The sequence below is a fragment of the Sinocyclocheilus rhinocerous genome, unplaced genomic scaffold, assembly GCF_001515625.1.
Source record: "Sinocyclocheilus rhinocerous isolate Xijiao unplaced genomic scaffold, SAMN03320098_v1.1 scaffold3193, whole genome shotgun sequence".
NCBI classification, from domain to species: domain Eukaryota; kingdom Metazoa; phylum Chordata; class Actinopteri; order Cypriniformes; family Cyprinidae; genus Sinocyclocheilus; species Sinocyclocheilus rhinocerous.
In genome coordinates, this window is record NW_015652294.1 from 48,107 (window position 1) to 57,382 (window position 9,276).

At 38.0% G+C, this 9,276-nt stretch overlaps 1 pseudogene; it reads left to right on the forward strand.

The window, feature by feature from the left end:
* Window positions 1-9,276, forward strand: part of LOC107714463 (disintegrin and metalloproteinase domain-containing protein 10-like) — a 30,104-nt pseudogene that overhangs the window by 7,390 nt on the left and 13,438 nt on the right.

Below are 9,276 nucleotides of genomic sequence, written 5' to 3' on the forward strand. Positions count from 1 at the left end.
AAAAATGTTTCTTGAGCAGCAAATCAGCATATTAGAATGATTTCTGAAGATCATGTGACACTGAAGACTGGAGTAATGATGTTTTGATCACAGATATTTTGAGTTTCTACTGTATTTTTGATGACATAAGCGCAGCCTTGGCGAGCAGAAGAGACACTCAGAAGCATGAGCAGATCTTGTGTGTTTGTCTGTGGTGTTGTTGTGATTCTCTGGTGGAGTGGAGATCCGGCTCTTCTCGTCTGATCCGGATCCGTCTGTCCTCAGGTGAACAGGGCTCTCTGACGCACGGCTCGGTTGTGGACGGGAAGTTCGAGGGCTTCATTCAGACCCATCGAGGGACGTTTTACGTGGAGCCGGTCGAGAGATACCTGCAGGACAAGAACGTCCCGTTCCACTCCGTCATCTACCACGAGGACCACATCCGTGAGTGAGCCGTCTGTCTGAGAAACACTTCAACAGAAGAGCTGTGCTGCACCTCACCCAGTCGGAGAAACAGCTCTTGTGCTCAGTTTGCATCTTCATCAGGGTGTGACCTGATTAATAACAGCTCGTTAATTTCAACATTTACTAATACATCATTAAAAACAAAAGATGTATCTGGTAATATTATTTTATAAACCTCAGACATGAACAAACAATGAGCAGCTGTATTTTGTATTGTACTAATTTTAACAGATTCATGAATACTGTAACAAAAGAATTGCACCTTGACAATGTTAGTTCATATATTTGGGACTTTTATAAAATGTCTAATTGTTTAGTTACACGAGTTGTTTTTGTGGCTCTATGATATATATACCGTATTGTCCCGAATATAAGACGATGTTTTTTTCTGATGATGGTGATGATTATTGTGATGATGATGTTAATGATGGTGGTGATGATGATGTTAATGATGATGGTGGTGATGATGATGTTAATGATGATGATGATGATGGTGGTGGTTGATGGTGATAATGACTATTGTGATGATGATGTTAATGATGATGATGGTGATAATTATGTGCTATGAACAGCTTCAGTGTAGTTAACAACTGTTTGACACGTCGCTCTGAAATACTTGATTCTGATTGGTCGGTCGTGTATCTGGCGGTCACATGTTTTCTGTTTAACTGACCGCTAACCCTAAACTAGAGCCCAATGAAATCCGTTTGATCTTTTTCCCAAATTCCGTTTTTTCCGTTTTAATTAAATCACAGCGAGCGTCACACTCTTCAGTGTGTGTGTAATAAACGAAACCGCACATCTGCGTCATTCATTCACACAGAGACACGCAGAACACAGGATTCATATTTAAACAGTATTTCTGTGGTTTAATATTCACAGACACTAGTCCATATTGCGATTTAAGTATACTGACCTACTTTTGATTAATTCATCCAAACTTTAGCAAATTCCATAACATTCCACGTTAAATTGTAACGTCCGTGTTTGTGACTGGATTGGGCATGCCAGCTAAACTCCTGTGATCTGCTCAGAGTCCGATAACGAGTCTTCATGTAACACATCATGATGAAGTCCATCTGCTTTGATGGGTTTGTCACTGAGCTTCTGACGGTGTTTCCTTGTCCCTCTCTGTCACCTGATCAGATTATCCTCACAGATACGGGCCGGGAGGCGGCTGCGCGGATTCGTCTGTGTTCGAGCAGATGAAGAGATATCAGGCGTCTGCGCTGGAGGACCCGAGCAAGGTCAGACATCTGCTTCAGTGTTTGTTCAGAGAAAGCACCGCTGGCTCTCAGGTGATGAGGTGTCTGTGTTTCCCTCAGGAGACGATCACGTCCACAGATGACCCCGTCTTACTGAGGAAGAGGAGGATGACGCAGGTGGAGAAGAACACCTGCCAGCTCTTCATCCAAACCGATCACCTCTTCTACAAGTACTACAAGACCAGAGAGGCCGTGATCGCTCAGGTGCGTCCTGACCTGCGGAGACAGCTAGATCAGTGAGTGATGATGATGATGATGATGGTTAATGATGTTGATCATGATGGTGGTGGTTGATGGTGATAATGACTATTGTGATGATGGTGATGATGTTAATGATTATGATGGTGGTGGTGGTTGATGGTGATAATGACTATTGTGATGATGGTGGTGATGATGATGATGATGATGGTAATAATGATTATTGTGATGATGATGATGTAATGATGGTGGTGGTGGTTGATGGTGATAATGATTATTGTGATGATGATGATGTTAATGATGATGTTGATGATGGTGGTGGTTGATGGTGATAATGATTATTGTGATGATGATGATGTTGATGATGATGGTTAATGATGTTGATCATGATGGTGGTGGTTGATGGTGATGATTATTGTGATGATGATGTTAATGATGATGGTGATGGTAATAATGATTATTGTGATGATGATGATGATGGTAATGATGGTGGTGGTTGATGGTGATAATGATTATTGTGATGATGATGATGTTAATGATGATGATGATGATGGTTAATGATGGTGATCATGATGGTGGTGGTTGATGGTGATAATGATTATTGTGATAATGATGATGTTAATAATGATGGTAATGATGTTAATGATGATGATGATGGTAATGATGATGGTGGTGGTTGATGGTGATAATGGTTATTGTGATGATGATGTTAATGATGATGGTGATGATGTTAATGATGATGATGATGATGGTCCACAGCATGACTCCGGGTCGGAATGCACTCCGGGCGAGTCCAAGAGCCAGGATAAGAAGGAGCGAGGGAACTACATCATGTACGCTCGAGCCACATCCGGAGACAAGCTGAACAACAACAAGTTCTCCGTCTGCAGTGTCAAAAACATCAGCCAGGTGCTGGAGAAGAAGCGCGGCAGCTGTTTCGTAGGTGAGTCTCAGAGCAACGGGAGCTAGATCAGTGAGTGATGATGATGATGATGATGATGATGATGATGCTCTGTGTCCCGCGCAGATCTCCAGTCACGTCAAGGCCATTGATGCCATCTATCAGGGCACAGACTTCATGGGCATCCGCAACATCAGCTTCATGGTCAAGAGGATACGGGTGATTTCACATGAAATGAGTGCATGTGCAGAGCTCAAAACACTTACAGATATTACTCTATCACTGACATACTCTTATAGTAACAATCATATTTTAAGTTTAAGTTTTCCTTTTTCATTTCAGTTAAAGTTTTAGTCATTTTGTTGTGTAGGTATGTTTTTTAGGTAAATATATCTATATAATTTTTATTTATTTTGATACTTTATGAAAGCCCTCGTAAAAAGCAAACTCGAACTATGACTTATGTCATTTATTTGACTTTTTGTGTCATAATTTCAGATTTTATGTAAAAAAATTATGACATTTAATGTCAATAATGATGACATTCACCAAAGCAATTTTTTCCCTTAAACTGAATATTAAAAATGTTGCCTTGGCAACTAGCTGAAATGAAGTGTTTTTTTTTTCATATTTGTATTTTTAGTTGTTATTTTAAATACATTTGAATGGTTTTAGCAAATGATAATATCTCTAATAATAACTTACATTTTTACACAAGCTGCTTTTTAACACCATTACATTAAGAATTTTGAATTGGATTTGATTTTCCCAGTTTTAAAATTTTAGTAATTGTGTCTATTTTTATTAGTTTTTTTTTATGTCTATAATTTTTATAAATTTTTATTTCAGTTTTGGTTTTTGTTTTAGTACTTTATGAAGGCCTGTTTCCACCACATAAGAAAAAAATATGTTTGGTGACAAGTCAAAATTATGACAAACACTTTGTATCATAATTGTGACGTTATTTTTTTACTTTTTATGTCATAATTAAATATTTTCATGTCATAATTATTTATCAAAGCATGATATTTTTTTTCTTATGTGGTGAAAATGTGCTTCCATATCAACTAAATGAAAATGAGAAATGTTGCATTAGCAACTAGCTGAACTAATTGTTTTTCAATATATATATATATATATATATAGTATATTTTTAGTAACAAATGATGGTTTAGTTGTTAATAGCCCAGCTTTAGACGCAGCAGCTGGTTCCTAACAGCCTTGTGTTGCTCGACTCGTCTCAGATTAACACCACCAGCGACGAGCGCGATCGCTCCAACCCCTTCCGCTTCGCTAACATAACTACATCATGTACGCTCGAGCCACATCCGGAGACAAGCTGAACAACAACAAGTTCTCCGTCTGCAGTGTCAAAAACATCAGCCAGGTGCTGGAGAAGAAGCGCGGCAGCTGTTTCGTAGGTGAGTCTCAGAGCAACGGGAGAGTGAGTCCTGATCTTCAGCTGGAGCACTGACACCTGTGTGTGTGTCTTTGTTGTGTGTGTCTCTTTGTGTGTGTGTGTCTGTGAGTGTGTCTCTCTGTGTGTGTGTGTGTGTGTGTGTGTGTGTGTGTCAGGTTGTCTGGACAGCCCATCTGTGGGAACGGTCTGGTGGAGCCGGGTGAGGAGTGTGACTGTGGCTACAGTGATCAGTGTAAAGACGAGTGCTGCTATGACGCCAATCAGCCAGACAACAGGAAATGCAAACTCAAGCCCAACAAAGTCTGCAGGTACAGCACTCAGTGCTCAGTGTGTTTCTCCAGCGTGATCCATATTAGGGCCTTTCGCACCGCTTTAGTTCCAGAACTAAATGTACAGTACTAAAGTACTGGGACGATTTTGCGCGAACTATTTCACAGTACCATTTAAAGGGTTGCATTCGCACCGACAGTGTGTACTATGGTGCGAAAATGCCCAAAAGTGGGTAGTTCCACAATTAGTTCTGGTACTATGAAAAGGTTCCCGCGGTGCAAAAGGCCCTATTCAGGGTAGAGGTCTTCACAGGTCCACTTGGATCCAAAACCCAAGGCCCGAGCGGGTTCGGGTCCAAAACTTCTAAGAGTGCCTCGGACACGGGTCGGGTGCAGCATTAATAAACCTATGCTGTCTGTCATTAATGATTATAAAACAACAAAACACAGAAAATCATGCACTGCTCTTGACTGAATAACTTTTAAAACTTTATAATCAGTTTTTTATTTTATAGTTTATTCAATTTTTGTATGTTTTTGTACCTGAATTCTACTGTTAGACCGAAATAGTTTCCAAAATGTAATTCAGGTCCTGAGTTTAACTCATAATATTGGTTAAATTACAATATTCAGTGATGTGATGAAATGTTCTCTGCATGGAGTAACGTCTGGCGCAATCGCAGCTTGCACTTATTAAAACAACTAGAAAACAAAGAAGTAGCATTAATAGTCATTCATTTTAGTAAACATGCTATGATAAATTTGAGCAGATTTTAATTTTTTATTGTAAAGTAGCAGAACATTAGGTCATGAAGATTGTGTGAGAAGTCGTGGAAGTTCACTGTAAGCATGTGTATGACGCCTGGATGTGTTGATTTGCTGTGTGTGTGCAGTCCGAGTCAGGGCCCCTGCTGCACGGCCGAGTGCTCCTACAAGGGCCGGAACGAGAAGTGTCGCGAGGAGTCTGAGTGCGCTCATCAGGGCATGTGTAACGGCGCCTCGGCCCAGTGCCCCACCTCAGAGCCCAAAGCCAACTTCACCGCCTGCCACGGGGACACGCAGGTCTGCCTGAACGGGGTGAGTGATCCGCAGCGCTGTGAAAACTTCATATCACCATTATAGTGACCTAAATGATCACGGTTATCAGTATTATCACGGTATCGTTAAAATGTGCTGGAAATGTTCAAAAACTACTGACACATAAATCACTTCACCAAGTTTTATATTTAAAATCAACACATAAAATGACTTTTTGTTTGCATAAACACTAAAACAATAACATTACCAATGATGGCCGGATTTTAAATGACAACACGACTGACAGCAGTTTATCTAATAACATGTACGAAATGTTCAAATAAACTTGAAATGGTAAAGCGGACTTTGACGACGGCGTGCTGGGTCTGGCCTGGGTCGGTGCTCCAGCCGGTAACCGCTGCTGCATTATAAAGATGTGCACTCAGATTAAGCGTTTCTCCGTCAGGCCTCTGATGCTGCTGCTGCTGTGTGTTTCTCAGGGAGCTCTGGGGGAATCTGCGAGAAGAATAAGCTGTATTCTGACGGGAAGAAGAAGTCTCTGAACACAGGGATCATCACAGTGCAGAACTACGCCTCGCACGTGCCTCCCAAAGTCTCGCACATCACCTTTGCTCACGAGGTCGGACACAACTTCGGTTCCCCGGTGAGTGAGGATGAAGATCTGACGCCCCTGATGAAGGTCCAGAGTGAGCAGAGCTGCAATCACTGTTTCATGTGTATTATTTCAGAGTGTCTGTCACTCTGACATGAGGAGATCTGACTGAGAACAACAGACAGGGAATTTATTCAGGGTTTCTGCACGCCTTAAAAAGGTCTTAAGTCTTCAAGTTCTAAAGTCATTAAATGCTGCATAATTGCATTCACAGCAAAAAAAAAAGGGACTTTTTTTGTCTTGTCTCTCAGTACAAATATCTAAACATCTTAAATCAAGAGACATTTACTGGAGATGCAAATTGAACATACTGTATAAAGTTTTGTTTTTTGAGAAATTTAACGGTTTCTGCTTAAAACAAGAACAAATATCTGTCAAACTTGTTTCTCTTTGAATTAAGTTGATTTTTGTTCTTGGTTTACAATATTTCATAAAACAAAACATATCTTATGTAATTTTGTTTCTCCAGTAAATGTATCTTGATGTAAGTATCTTCAGACATTGGCATGGGAAACACTGAGGAAGAGCAGCAGTTGTTTGCAGTTTGTTCAGAAGGAACAGTAAAAGTTATGTCCATATTCTAGTGTTTATGAGCAGAGATATTCAAGCCGTTATTGTGAACTGATTAAAAACGTAATGGAGATCGACAGAACACAATAGTTTGAAAATACAGTTTTCAATTCAATTTATTCCTTATATTTTTGTTTTTTTGTTTTTAAAAAGGTCTTTAAAAAGTTTTAAATTTACCTTCATAAAACCAGCAGAAACCCTGTTGATGTCAATTTAATAACAATTAAGATTATAATTAATCTCAGTGTGTAAAGTGTGGAGGGATTTAAAGATGATGATGATCGTAATGATTGATGATGAAGATGGTGGTGGTGATGATTAGGGGTGGGTAATATGACCAAAATCTTATATCGCGATATAAGTACTTTTTTTCACAGTAAGAATACATATCACGATACAGTTTTTCAACATTTACCATAGAACATGACACCATAGAAATTTCATAATTCTTGTCACCAGTGTCAATATCACAAAAACTAATTCTAGCCTGAATTAAAAAAACAAAAAACTCTCACTGAAGACAAGCAGAAAGTCAGTGATTAAATAAGAATAAGAAACTAATTACAAGCAACAGGACAAAAAAATTACAGTAGAATAAACGAATAAGAAATGATACATACATCATACACTAAAAAAAGTAATTAAATGTATAAAAACACTGCATATTCTTCATTGTGTAAATTAAATATATATTTCTTTTTATTTAAAGTTACAAAAGTGATTTAGTCAAGAGCAGTGAGTGAGATTTTCACTTGTGTTGTTTGAGTAACACGAATGACAGAGCAGGAATATTAGACTACTGTCACTTTAAGAGCTTTGTGAGTTCGCATAAACACTAAAACAATAACATTACCAATGATGGCCGGATTTTAAATGACAACACGACTGACAGCAGTTTATCTAATAACATGTACGAAATGTTCAAATAAACTTGAAATGGTAAAGCTCACATTTCAGCCTTTAAATAAAGAAAAGAGTTAAGTCAAAATGATAACTGATAAATAAATGATTATCTGTATTTTATCTGCTCCATAAATAATTCTATAAATACCTTATCCGAAGGTATAAGTTCTCAGTTGTTCAAATCGCAGTAATCGAATATGGTTTTAATGATAATTAAAATATGAAACAATAATACTACACTGAACAAAATTATAAACGCAACACTTTTGTTTTTGCCCCCATTTTTCATGAGCTGAACTCAAAGATCTAAGACTTTTTCTATGTACACAAAAGGCCTATTTCTCTCATTTCTCTCCGAAAACCAGTCAGTATCTGGTGTGACCACCATTTGCCTTAATCTCAGTGTGTAAAGTGTGGAGGGATTTAAAGATGATGATGATCGTAATGATTGATGATGAAGATGGTGGTGGTGATGATTAGGGGTGGGTAATATGACCAAAATCTTATATCGCGATATAAGTACTTTTTTTCACAGTAAGAATACATATCACGATACAGTTTTTCAACATTTACCATAGAACATGACACCATAGAAATTTCATAATTCTTGTCACCAGTGTCAATATCACAAAAACTAATTCTAGCCTGAATTAAAAAAACAAAAAACTCTCACTGAAGACAAGCAGAAAGTCAGTGATTAAATAAGAATAAGAAACTAATTACAAGCAACAGGACAAAAAAATTACAGTAGAATAAACGAATAAGAAATGATACATACATCATACACTAAAAAAAGTAATTAAATGTATAAAAACACTGCATATTCTTCATTGTGTAAATTAAATATATATTTCTTTTTATTTAAAGTTACAAAAGTGATTTAGTCAAGAGCAGTGAGTGAGATTTTCACTTGTGTTGTTTGAGTAACACGAATGACAGAGCAGGAATATTAGACTACTGTCACTTTAAGAGCTTTGTGAGTTCTCTTTTGCTGCTGATTGCGTTTCAACGACTTAAAATCACTTGTTTTTAAACCGCAATGCTTAAAAACGCATACAAACGATAAGCACATTAATGTCACATGAGCATTTAACCGCGATAGAGACGATAAGTCCAATATCTCTACTGGTTAATCGTGTCTACCGTATATTGCCCACCCCTAGTGATGATGGTGGTGATAATGATTATTGTGGTGGTGATGGTAATCTGTGTATCACCAGCAAAGTCATGATACGATAAGAATACCGATAGAGGACTGCACTGAATTTCACCTCAGCAGAATTCAGTAAACAGCTGTTTATTTAACACTGCATACTACAGGGTCATTGCTGACTATTAGCAGAACAGGCAGTTGACCTCTGCATTATGAAGGGCCTCCATAACTGTAACATAGTAGGCTACTATACAAGTAATGGCGTATGTTTCATGTTAATATTGGGCACTCTCCACCAGGTACAATATTCTGATTGTTTGCATCTTGTTTTTAGGCCCACAAATAATAATGTACTCTTATATTGTAATGTACTCATTCTAATATTTTTTAAAAATCATCTTTACGTTGCTGGTAGGTTATTATTGCACAAATTTACACACTCTCTGCGTAAAAAAAAAAAAAA